Genomic DNA, 11,026 nt, shown 5'->3' on the forward strand with positions numbered 1-11,026 from the left:
ATTTTAGTCCCGTCCGGACGCACATCTCTGAGTTTCGTCTCCTTGCCTTTAATAAAATAGCTATTTGTCCACTGCCGCGCACCGTAATTACACTTTGGGCGCTTGGTTGTTACCATGGAGATCCACATTAAAAACACAACAGCGAGTGGAAATGGAGGAGCTACTGAACAGCGTTATGTGATGTCATGTGACCGAGAAAGACTAAAAACTCACTGGTCCCCCTTGTTTTTTCAATTGCAGTCCATATTGCAGGAGTTTTATCACTGAGTAGATCAATCAAATCCTCACAGCAATGCGTCTTTAATATCTAGTAGGAAGCCTTTAATGGACAGAAGTGCATGAGTAATGAGCAGATGCCCCAAATACTTTTATAAATACATTGTAGCACTGAAAATAAAGACATAAAGAAATGGATCAAAAGGCATTATGAAAATTTCTGCTGCACTTCACAATAACAATTAGTTAAATTATTTCAATCCGACTGAATGACCCACAGTGTCCCACTGTGGCTTATTATGGCCTGTTTAAAAACAGCCAATCAGAAGAAGAATTTAACCCAAGCAAAGACCAATTTCTCCATCCAGCTGACTTAACAAGAAGAGTCAACCTTACAAAACTCTAAATCTGTATCATATTAATATTCATTCTGTTTCAAAAGCTCAAGCTCAATGTGTTTCAGGAAGGTTTTGTCACATTAATTCAGCTATACTCTAAAATAACGATTCACACAAAGTATATTTAAATATATTTGTTAAAGTATACTAAACATGGGAAAAAAATACAAACTTTTTTAAATGAAAATATGTACCATATATATATATGTATTTTGGAACAATTTATGTCAACTTAAGTATATTTCAATTGTAATTAAGCTATATATCTTTCTATCAACACAACATATAATTTAAAGCATATTGCTTAAAAATACATTTTATGGAAATACAGAGAAACTATATTTATTGTGTTTTATAAATAAATAAATTAAAAATGTACTTTTAGTATTCTTTACCTAATTTAAACTAAATTTGAACATACTTTTAATGCTCTTAAGTATACTTCCTTTTCACAAGGGAATTTAATTGTGGAGAGTGTTTTTATGTGACTCAATTGTTTTTAACATTAAAAAAAAACATTGTTTTAAACACAAAACCCTTGTGCGACAAAACACAACAAATTTTGGCAGTCCAAAATCAAAGTTAAAATTTGACTGTTTTAAAATTATATTTTCATACTTATACAGCACCTCTCAAAGAACTCGAAGACGCTTAACTATTAATATTCTATTTGTTCAATCTTTACTTTATGCATATTGATGATGTCAGGAACCAATAGATACATTAACTTTGGTAATGTTAAACTGATCGATGGTTTGGATCCTGGTCATGCAGCTTGCCATCAGCTGCCAGAGCCCTGAGAGAACACAAATGTCCTTGCTCTCTCTGGGTGGGTACAGTACAGTAGATGATGCTCTTTCTTTCCTCTCATCACTCCTAGGGTGATGTGGATCAGCACAAGGCTGCGTCTGTGAGCTGATGTATCAGAACCGAGTCGCTGCGCTTTCCTCTGAGCGTTAGCGCTGTTATGCTACTCGGAAATGCTACAGCATCAGCAGCAGTTCAAAAAGAGGCGGAGTCTAACTTTACATGTGTTGGAGGAGGTGTGTGCTAGTCTTCTTCACCCTCCTGGTGTTGTGGAATCTGAATGGGTGGAAAAACTGGCCAAATTGGGAGAAAATGGGAAAATATTAGAACTAAATTAAAAAATAAAAAACTTTGGTTATATTAACTTTGGTAAGTTGCCAACATTTAAAGTACTTTATAGAGTTACTTTGCTATTCAAATCAATACAACTTTCCTTTTTTGAGGATCTAAAACTGTGTTTTAAGTAAATCGTAGACTAATAATCGTAGTAGTAATATTTTCTTTAGTTATAAAGTTTTATTTACTAATTACTAATTTTCAAGGCAAACTGTTCTCCAAACTCTTATAAATAAAATTAATTTATCAAACTTTGTCAGTGTACATAAACATCTCTGAAGATGTCCGTCACCCTGTTCTGTCTGTACAGATCAAGCAGTCTGAGATGTTTATAATACAGAACTCCTACAAATCATCATGTTCCATTCAGTTCAGTCCACTTTCATCCCCTAGAGCTGAACTAACAAACACGCCTGACTGCCTCCACTCCCCCGGCGCTCCATCCTAACGGACCCAATTACCTAATGGTGCTAATTATGAAGTGACGGACAGGGAAATCATCTGAAAGAATAAACACAGTAATGTATTCAGTTTTAATCAGGAGGTGAAACACTGCAAACAACTAAAACCTGTCATGTTGAGCTCTTAATGATTTAATTGTAGTAAATTCCTCTTTTATTAATTCACCTCATCCTTTCAGACAGCTGGCACTACTAAATATATATACTAAATATATATATATATATATATATATATGGCTGGAATATAATCAAGAGGAAGATGGATGATCACAAACCATCAAACCACCAAACTGAACTGCTTGAATTTTTGCACCAGGAGTAAAGCAGCATAAAGTTATCCAAAAGCAGTGTGTAAGACTGGTGGAGGAGAACATGATGACAAGATGCATGAAAAAACTGTGATTAAAAACCAACCAGGGTTATTCCACCAAATATTGATTTCTGAACTTTTCCTCATTATTTGAGGTCTGAAAGCTCTGCATCTTTTCTGTTTTTTCAGCCATTTCTCATTTTCTGTAAATAAATGCTCTAAATTACAATATTTTTATTTGTAATTTGGGAGAAATGTTGTTTATAGTTTATAGAATAAAACAACAATGTTCAATTTACTCAAACATAAACCTATAAATAGCAGAGAAACTGATTCAGAAACTGAAGAAGTCTTATTTTTTTCCAGAGCTGTATAGTAAACAAGTATATAGTAAGAATTTAATTTTATTTGGACTTTACTAAATATCTAAATTCGGTTAATATCTGCATTTTATTTTAAAGCACTTAAGCAGGACTGGAATATCAAACATCAAAACACAAGCATAAACAATTAAAGATAGTATATGCAGAGTTTTATTGCATAAAATATACTTGTATTACAATTAAATACAGTGAAATGTGCAAAGCTGGCTTAGGTCTGACATATATTATTTATTTATTCTTTCATTCATCGTCGACCATTTAATGCACTTAACAGTCTTGACAATCATTGGTCGGAAGTCATCTGCCCACTTATTAATATATACTGATGGAGCTCTAATGAAGCTCCAGTGTGGCTGAAATTGAGTGATGTACAGTAAAAGTATACATGACAGTGTTTGGCTTGCATAATGCTGTATAATTTCACAGAAGTGTGCTTTTTTTCAGTGAAAACATAATATAATATAAAAGCATATACGTAACAAATGATAATAATGACAATAATATAAAAAACAATAGAAATAAAAAAATAAAAATAAAAATACAGTGCTAAACAAGTGCTAAACTATCAGAAAAACAAGGTACAAGACACAAACACTGTAATACAATACAAAGGTGGTCTTAAACAGTTTAGCACCTTTTTTTCAGAGAGTGTACAGTAGGGTAGGATATCGTTTTTTATTACCTTTCCACTAAACATAAATCCCTTTCACATTCAGATTCCTCAATTCGATTGTCTGTAATCGGTTACAATAAAACACAAAGTAATGTTTTACCTATGGAATGTTTTTATGTGGGAGATATACAAAAATTTACTAAAAAAAGTTTATAAAGAGGGGATAAAAAGGTGATCAGGGGCGCAGACACATTAAATACAGTAAATGCTTGTCAGTAAAAGTGTGTTAGCTGGTCTGATTTCTCTGTGTGTCTGTGTGTTAGCTGCTCATGAATACAAAATTGAGGTCAGAATCAGTGGTGGACTAAACTAGTGGCTGTGTAAACTATCCTTTTGGACACTGCTACTGCACTTTATTCTGCTGGAAGGGCAGATGGGCACTCATATATATATATAGACACTAATTAAGACACATTATCAAATGTTTTTGAGTTAGAGGCACTCTAGTGGTCACCCGGGCACTTTCTGTTTTTTTTTTGGTCACTATAGAGTGCACTTTAGAATGCTTTTGAACCATGAAGGCATCAAGGGTGGCAGTTGCCCCCCCTGGCCCCTGCCTCGAGGCCACCAGCGGTCAGAAATGTCAGAAATGTAAGTAGTGGAAACCTGTGTTCACACCACAAGTGATAAAAACTGTGTCCAGTACCTGTGAATCAGATCATCACTGGACCAATGACTGTATACAGTCATATATAAAAGGGTAACAACTAGGACATAAGCATGTTAAATTACTACGCAGCACATCGTACAGTACATTTATTTTACTTACTGCTTGGAGAATTCATTTGATTTAACAAATTGGTTTGTAAATCTTTATGTAAAAGCTGCCAGAGAAAATCTCAATTGATTGGTTTGTGTTCAAAAAAGAACAATCATTTTTGTTGTGTGCTTTAGTTATAGTTTTAACCCCCTACAAATCAAATGTAAAAGGTATGGAACAGTCTAAGCCAGGTCACAGTTCACAGAGTTCACAGTTTTTCAGGGCAAATTAGAGTACTTTTCTATGTGTGGATTTTGTAATGCTCAGGACTGAAAAGTAGGATGAATAAAATATGTTATCGGCCTTTAACATCTTAATCTGTGCACTATTTAAGATGAGACAAACACATTAATATATAAATAACATAGAAAATAAAGTACTCTTCGTATAAATACACAATAAATACAATCTTGACACCCAAACGATACCCAACCCTGTTCTACAGCATAATATAACAAAGTATAAAGTTCTCCTTCCACTAAAATCCACTTGTTCTTGTTGTTTGTGAAATACAGCAGATCTCTGAGTTGTTTATGATGCTGCTCTTCCTCACTGTCTGCAGCAGCTAGTAAAATAAAATATTCAGAAAAACCAGTCGATCAGGAAAAGCACCGTGTCTACATCAACCCGTCAATTAGTATCAGTGATGGGAGTAATGAATTAGACAGTTTCAGGGCTGGTCAGTTTCATCCGCTGAGAAGCAGGTAGCTGCACTGTTAAAATAGCAATCCACCAGATAATTAACATTAGTTAACTATCGTAAGTAACTATAGGTTCAAATTGGATCTCCGGTTGATTCTTTGTTTTACCGAGACCTTAAATAAACACTATGGGAGCACGGTTTGTCAAGGTAGCTCAACTCGACAGAACACCAGTCAAAGCAGGCGCCGATTTAGCTAAACAAATTAGCTGAAAGAAACTTTATCAATGCCACGGGGAGAGCAGTGTTGCACGTAGCGGGGTGTGGCGTTATCTTTAGGCACTCAGTGCTGTATATACCTTTATAACTAAGGCTGTATCTCTGAAAACATTTAGTCCTTTGAGTTTAAGAGCTGTAAAATGTACTGTGGGGTAAAGACAGGTAGGTAGGCATTCTCTGCTGCAGTGCTGTACGCCAATCTGAGGCAATATTTTTGCATGTGTGAATATTCATGAGCAGGAGCCTAAATCCTGTCTTTTTTCAGAGATCACTTTTTTCACAAAAAACTGCTCACATTGCATTCATCCATACTAGAGACCACAACTGGAACGACCTTTAAGGATATTTTTTAAGTTTGAATAGTAATGCACAATGAGATGCATGGAATCAACTTGTGCTACGCCACATCCCTTGTAATACGGTGCGGAGTGATGCTGGCCGAGAAAAACTGTAAATACCACACAACTCTAGAGAGGTTCATTACATTTGAAGACATTTGAAGGACATGTCCTTAACTTGGTGAAGAAACTCCGGACTCTGCTGCGCTGTAGGCACATGTAGGAACGGCAGCAGTCTCCGGATGGAAATATCTGTACACACACAGAAACATAACCGTGTTAAAATGATTTACAGATTTTTAGGACAGATGTCTCAGGGTGTGGAGAACACTGCTGAGCAGGATTCTCACCTTTTCAGTCTATCCTTCTTCCACCAGAGCACCCCGAGCAGCACAAGAGCACAGAGTACCACTACACCAGCAGCGCTACAGCCAGCGATTACAGCACGGAGATTCCCAGCATCTGTAGAGTTCCTTCCATCGAACGTAGAAGTGGCAGCTAGGGGTGTAAGAAAACACTGATACCATATCCTACCACAAAACTTTGTTTTGCAATACTGTATCGATATTCAAAACATTGGTATTGTTTTTATTGATTAGTTTGAATTAGTTTAAAAATTGGCGTCAGACAGTGCTAACTTTTGTATCATTTACAAAGAAGGATCCAGAGGAAATTTAAATAATATTTTGACAACTAAACTAAAGAAACACACACTAGGCCCTATTTAAGTAATCTATACCGCGCAGCTTGATTTAGAGCATGTCAGTGTGCCTTTGCTATCGTAACGGCGGGAAAAGTACACCTTGTGCAGTTTGAAATTTGGAAAAAAGGGCATGTACTAATTTTCTTAATTATTCATAGGTGTGGTTAATTTTTGGGCGTAACGTGAAATAAACCAATCAGCGTGTCGCATGCTCATCATTCCCTTTAAGAGTACGGTGAGCTCTGACTTTGGCGGATTGCTATTTTAACAGTGCATCTACTTGGACGTGTCCATGATGTGACTTCACATGTCGGAGGAGGCATGTCAAATTTGGAGAAAAATGAGGGGGGGGGGGGGGGGGGAATCGGAAACAAATTTGCATATCTGCAAACACGAAGGAATGGCTATGGGTTTGCGCCCTGCTGCGTGTCCATGTGTGCCAAGATAGCAATGAACGTCTCTGATGGTTGTTTTCTGTTTATGGTTTTTAAAATCAATGGAACACCTGTTTTTTCTGTTGCCAAGATAGCAATACACCAGAAATGTTCCTGACCAACATGCTCATCAGCGTAGATGCATTTGTAACCGTCTTTACCATTTAAAAACGTTAAAGAAAGGCGTAAAAATAGAATATTGGAGGGGTGTAAGATATCGATAAGCATTGCAACATGCCTTCAACAGAGTGTAAGAAAAAGGGCCAATCAGCCAATCAATAAATGCACACCTGATCTATGTAACGAATGAGGTTATACAATATTAGATTATCCTCCAAACTAAACTAAAATCTGCTCAGAAGAAATATCAGCTTGGATTCAGATGTTATTTAAAAGTTTCGGTATCAATACAGAAAAAGATAACATTGCAGTTTGCTATTTCTATATGAAGCCTGATTTAAAAACTATAACAGGTTGTCGCATCATATCATATAACTGCATTTTGTATTGGTTATTCAACTGTATCCTCAGTGGGTGATTTAATAGACTTTTTGTGGGCTTTTAAAAAAGAGACCACAATATCCTTCCTATTCACACACTCTCTTCCCTTACTGACAGTTTGATTTTCTGCCAAACATTAAAACTACAGAAGAAACTCATAGAAAGAGCTTATAGAAAGTGGTTGGTGGTGTCTGTGGTTGAAATTACCTTTAGGTGCAGGTGTGATGGGACAGGATGCTGTTGGGAAAGGGAAAAAAAAAATACAACATTATACACCATGTATAACTAACAGTCAAGAACAGTAAAGCCACTGTACCCTGAAGAAAAGATCATTAAAAAACGTTCAAAATAAATAAATAACAGCTATTTTAATACACTATAAAAAAAAAAGTTTCAATTGGTTCCTTTGCTATATAGTGATTATCACACCATAGCTTTAAAAAAACAGACTGGCCAGACAATCTAAACTGTAAATAACAAATGCAATTTAAATGTAACCATAGTATATTCTTACTAGTCATGGTTTTAATAGTACTTTTAAAAAGTTTTAAAAGCTGCTGTATTAAAGGATATAGTTTTTTCACTTACTGAAACAGTTCCAGGGAATCTATAAAGACAGAAAAACAAACAAAAAACATTTGGTTAATTACAGATTATGGAAGTTATCCAACCAAAATCCAAGCTAACATGCTGTCTTTGGATTTAAAACAAAAGAGGGAAAAAAAGCTAAATATCTTTAAACCAGTAAATTCATTATTCTATACAGTAGTTCTTTATAGAATAATGAGAATTTTATAATTATAATGAGAACCTTAACAAAATTAAGGACCTTGATATTTTCACAGTAGGGATGCATATTGGCAAGATATGATTGCCGATATATATGTGTGTATTGCCAATATGATACACATCACGATACAGAGGTTACGTTAAGTCTTAAGAAAAAGAAAAGATGTGATTAATCGTGATTAATTACACCTAAAACACAACCCAATATGAACCACTGTCTGCTTTACCTTGATTAAATTAATTTAAATAGATTTTGAGCTTTTAAATATGTATGCAGTAATGCAAAACTAAATTTTGTGTTTTTTAATATCGATATGTTCCTAAACACCTACTTATATTTTACATCAAATCATTTACAGCAAACTTAAAATACTAATTTATTACATTCTGTGACACTTTTTGGCCAAGTATGACCTGTTTAACAGAACATTTTTCTGATAATAAATTAAATGTACTACTTATTATCCAATTCAGCATTTTTACTATTGTGGAATAAACATTTTATTACTCACCACACTGAACGTGCTCCTGTACGACAAAAGTGTCTGACAGGAATAGAGCACAATGAAGCGCGGTCCTCGACTGTGAACCATTGTGGGGTCCAGATCGTCTTCGTTTGCCTTGACAATGTCCTAAACACACAACACCAATATCAGAGTTAGAATTTTAAGCTATATACAGCTCTGAAAAAATAAAGACTTAATCAGTTTGTGGATCAGTTTCTCCGATAGTGTTATTTATAGGTTACCAAAAAAGATGCAGAGCTTTCAGACCTCAAATAATGCAAAGAAAACAAGAAGTTCATATTCATAAAGTTTTAAGAGTTCAGAAATAATCAATATTTGGTGGAATAACCCTGGTTGGTTTTTAATCCCAGTTTTCATGCATCCTCCACCAGTCTTACACACTGCTTTTGGATAACTTTATGCTGTTTTACTCCTGGTGCCAAAATTCAAGCAGTTCAGTTTGGTGGTTTGATGGTTTGTGATCATCCATCTTCCTCTTGATTATATTCCAGAGGTTTTTAATTTGGTAAAATCAAAGAAACTCATCATTTTAAGTGTCTCTTATATTCTTTCCAGAGCTGTATATACTCTCTGTATGCAATCATGAAACAAAGCTATTTAATTCATCATTATGTATTAATACAAGTGTGGAGTGTAGCTCACTTTTACTGCACTGCCATTAATACAAATCACTCATTGATATCACCTCATCGAGCGCTTTAAACATGCATTTGTTGACAAGCTGAGAGATCCAGATGTGGCATGAAAGTGAAAACATCATGCATTTTACATTTCCATTTGATTTTCACTAACATCATTCCACATTAGTGCTTTGTGCTCACATTTAGATACTATATAGATTATTTGCACTCACGTCAACAAGCCAACTGAAGTCTTCACCCGAAACCACATGCTCTGTAAGGGTGTATATGGTGCCGTTTGGATGCCACTCCACAATACAGGGGTTATTGAGCTCAGCTACCAGTGGCTCCAGCGAGAAAAGGAGGAGGAGGAGGAAATAGAGGAAGAGGACTGTAAAAAAGACAAACAGAAATTAAAAAGTTTACAACTGCAACAAAAAAAAACATCAATACATACAGGGGTTAGACAAAGAAACTAAAACACCTGGTTTTAGAGCACAATAACTTATTGTTCCAACAGACAGTTCTGGTGGCAAGAAAATTCTAGGAGGATGTGAAAAACAGAAGTATTTCTCTCCACAAAGATGGCCTAGACTATAAGAAGATGGCAAACATCCTAAAACCGAGAAACAGCACGACGGTCAAGGTCATACGGCAGTTTTCCATGACAGGTTCCACTCAGAACAAGCCTCGCCACGATCAACCAAAAAAGTTGAGTCAGCGTGTCCAGAGTAATATCCAGAGATTGGCTTAAAAAAATGGATGCATGAGAGCTGCTAGCATTGCTGCAGAGGTTGAAGAAGTGTGATGTCAGCCTGCAGTACTCAGACCATACGCCACACACTGAGGCATCAACTCTGTAAATCTGCATGCCACTGTCCTAGAATGTAGCCTCTTCTGAAGCTGATGCACAAGAAAGCCTACTGTATTTTTGTGTCCCTTGTTTTTGGGCTACTTACCCACCTACCCAACCTACCAATCTACCTCCCTACCTAGCTATCTACCTACCAACCTTACCCACCTTACCTATCTATCTACCTACTTTACCTACATAACTACCTACCTTGTCCACTACCTTACCCACCTTATCTACCTAGCTAAGAATCTACTTATATTACATACCTAGCTACCTTATCCACCTTAACTATCTACTTAACCTACCTTACCTACCTACTTAACCCACCTTATCTACCTACCTACCTAGCATACCTACCTTATCTACCTACCCATCTATCTATCTACCTTCCTTACCTTTCTACCTACCTACCTTATCCACCCAACATACCCATCTACCTTCCTACCTAGCTATCTACCTACCAACCTTACCCACCTTACCTATCTATCTACCTACTTTACCTACATAACTACCTACCTTATCCACTACCTTACCCACCGTATCTACCTAGCTAACCTATCGATCTACGTATCTTACCTACATACCTACCCTACCTGTCTACCTTACCCACCTTATCTACCTACCTAAGAATCTACTTATATTACATACCTAGCTACCTTATCCACCTTACCTATCTACCTAACCTACCTTACACACCTTATCTACCTACCTATCTACCTAACCCACCTCATCTACCTACCTACCTAGTTTACCTACCTATCTACCTAACCCACCTCATCTACCTACCTACCTAGCATACCTACCTTATCTACCTACCTATCTACCTAACACACCTTATCTACCTACCTACCTACCTATCTAGCTAGCTTACCTTATCTGCCTACTTGTCTACCTTGCATACTACCATTTAAAGTCAGAAAAAACGTCCACAAACAAAAGACTTTCAAAAAGACTTTGTTGCATCATGAGTGATGCAAGATCAGAGAAATGACTCA

This window comes from Astyanax mexicanus, chromosome 6, assembly GCF_023375975.1.
Source record: "Astyanax mexicanus isolate ESR-SI-001 chromosome 6, AstMex3_surface, whole genome shotgun sequence".
In the NCBI taxonomy this organism is placed as follows: Eukaryota; Metazoa; Chordata; class Actinopteri; order Characiformes; family Acestrorhamphidae; genus Astyanax; species Astyanax mexicanus.